This window comes from Magnolia sinica, chromosome 2 (genome assembly GCF_029962835.1).
Source record: "Magnolia sinica isolate HGM2019 chromosome 2, MsV1, whole genome shotgun sequence".
In the NCBI taxonomy this organism is placed as follows: domain Eukaryota; kingdom Viridiplantae; phylum Streptophyta; class Magnoliopsida; order Magnoliales; family Magnoliaceae; genus Magnolia; species Magnolia sinica.
In genome coordinates this window covers 82,148,775-82,151,576 of record NC_080574.1, presented here as the reverse complement: position 1 = coordinate 82,151,576, position 2,802 = coordinate 82,148,775, and the positions used below count along the sequence as shown (strand labels likewise).

At 38.8% G+C, this 2,802-nt stretch overlaps 1 non-coding gene across 1 annotated transcript; it reads right to left on the bottom strand.

Moving 5' to 3' along the window:
• Positions 1 to 1,406: 1,406 nt before the first annotated feature.
• Positions 1,407 to 1,513, bottom strand: LOC131238332 (small nucleolar RNA R71). Its single transcript, XR_009167733.1, has one exon. It is a non-coding gene; the product is annotated as a small nucleolar RNA R71 (small nucleolar RNA).
• Between the last annotated feature and the right edge of the window lie 1,289 nt (positions 1,514 to 2,802).

Below are 2,802 nucleotides of genomic sequence, written 5' to 3'. Positions count from 1 at the left end.
GTCCCTGTGGATTCGACCTCGGTCTTACCGAGTTTATTACTACATCACCACCCTATACTTGGGGAGTGAACAAGTTTTTGGCGCCGTTGCCGGGGACTGACGGTTACGATTTTCTGAAATTAATTGGTTTTAGGATTAGTTTAAGATTAGAATTTTATTAACCTTAGTTTTTATTTTTTTATTTTTTTATTTTTATTTGAGTTCAAAACTAACTTGTTTCCTGTTTTATAGGATCAGGACATAAGTTTCTAAATTGGTAATTCCTTCCTAATCTCTCTACTTTTTCATATTTTTAGAATTAGGGTTTAAATTTTAGAAATTTTCTAATTCTAGTATCTTCCCTTCTGTAGGAAATAGTTTATTTTTAGAGTTTAGGTTATTTCTTTCACTTCTTAGAAATTAACTTTCTATTTTTGTTTTATTTTAGTAACTTTCTAATTCTAACACTTTTAGAATCTAATTTTGTTTCTTAATTTATTTTTAGAATTTTTGTTTAGAAACTAACCTTCCTATTTTGTAGGCCTTTAAGATAGAAATCTCTAATTCGGTACACTCCTTCCCTACTTTCTATTTTCCAGTTCTCTTTTAGTAATTTGCTTTCTAGTATAGGACTTTCCTAGTTTACTTTAGAAATTTCCGCTTTTCTTTAAAGAATACCTTCTTTTAGAAATTAAGTTACTATTATTTTTCTTCTCTTTTTTTTAGAATCTAACTTATTTTTGTTTTATTTTGCAGGTTTTTAACTTAGGACTCCAATTTGGTAATTTCTTTCCAACTCTCTCTTTCTTTCTAGATTTTCTTTTCCTTTCTTAGGGTTAAGTTTTTAACTGAGGGCTGCGAGTGTTTTCATGCCCAAGTGGGCCCGTGACGACACTCGACGTCTCTTGACTGAAGGAGGATTGGTTGAGGGGTTGACTATCCATCGCAGGACTAGACACCGCTCGAAATCCCCTGAGTTAACTGAGGTTATGGCTGAAGACCAACCTCCTCCACTTCCACCCAGGGTGGAGGATACCCAAGATGAAAATGAGGTGCAACAGGCACCCCCGCCTCGTACTTTACGAGATTTTCTACAACCGGCGGGAGTGAGTACGCCCTCATGCATGATTTTTCCTGAAAACACAGGACAAATGGACATCAAGCCAGGAGTTATCCAACTCCTTCCCAAATTCCATGGACTTGAATCTGAAAGTCCATATTTACATTTGAAAGAGTTCGATGAGATAATAGCTACATTATGTTTTCATAATGTATCTGAAGATACAATTAGGCTGACACTCTTTCCTTTTTCCTTAAAAGAGAAAGCTAAGACGTGGTTACATTCACTGCGTCCTAGATCCATTGGCACATGGAACGATATGCAGAGGGAATTCATAAAAAAATTCTTCCCACATCATAAAACGATTACCCTCAGAAAAGCGATCATGAACTTTGCCCAAAAGGAAGATGAAACATTCTTTCAATGTTGGGAAAGGTTCAAAGATTTGGTCAGTTCATGCCCACAACACGGATTTGAAACGTGACGCATTACAAATTTTTTCTATGATGGACTGACATCTTCCATGCGCCAAATGGTCGAGACAATGTGTAATGGAGAGTTCATTAATAAAGATATCGACGAGGTATGGGACTACCTCGATAGTTTGGCTGAAAAAACACAATCTTGGGACTATTACCCAAAGTCGAACACCACGTCTAGGCCGACTCAATTAAAGGAGAAAGGTGGATTATATCTCTTGAAAGAAGAGGATGATCTCAAGTGTAAAGTGACTACGCTCATAAGGAAAGTTGAGGCCATGGAAGGAAAGAAGGATAAGGTCAATGAAATTGTTTGCGGCATCTGTGATTGCAACATTCACACAATTGAAAATTGTCCTACAATACCCGCCTTTCGAGGAGTGTTGAATGAACAAGCCAATGCCGTAAATAATTATCAAAGACCTTTTTGGACCTAACTCCAACACATACAATCCTGGCTGGAAAAATCATCCAAACTTTAGTTGGAGAAATGGACAAACGGCGACTCCTCCAGGTTTCTTCAATCAAAATCCAAATCAAGTGAAACCTCAAGAGGAACCGGTTCAAAATCCCATACAAGAGCTGGCTCAGGCAATGCGGGAATTACGATTTTATGCAAAAGATAGATTCTCGTATGACGGTTATAGAAAAGGGGATGCTTCTGCACAACCTATCCCCAATCCTAAACCGCAGAACGAGAATATGATCCCAGCTCTTCAAATCGGATGGGGCATGCTAAATCCATCACCACTCTTAGGAGTGGGAAGATCATTGATAAAACTCTTCCGGTTAGGCCCGAAAAGCCTCAAGAACCAGAAGAGGACAACAATGATGGATCCAGTGATGCCCCACAAAAAGTAGAACCGAAACTTCTAGAGAAGCCAGTTGCTCCATTCCCCCAACGGTTGGTTTCACCAAAACCTCTCTCTAACTCTCAGGATATCCTAGAGGTGTTGAAACAGGTGAAAGTCAACATTCCTCTACTTGATGTCGTTAAACAGATACCTTCATATGCCAAATTCCTAAAAGACTTATGCACGACCAAGAGACGGAAAATTATTCAAAAGAAAATCTTCTTGACTGAGAAAGTGAGTGCCATCCTGAAGCAAGACGTGCCGCAGAAATTCAAGGATCCCGGTAGCCCAACCATATCATGTGTAATCGGGAACCATCGAATTGATCACGCACTTCTTGACTTAGGAGCGAGCGTCAATTTGATTCCCTACTCGGTATACAAACAGTTAGGTTTGGGTGAATTAAAACCCACCCTAACCACACTACAAC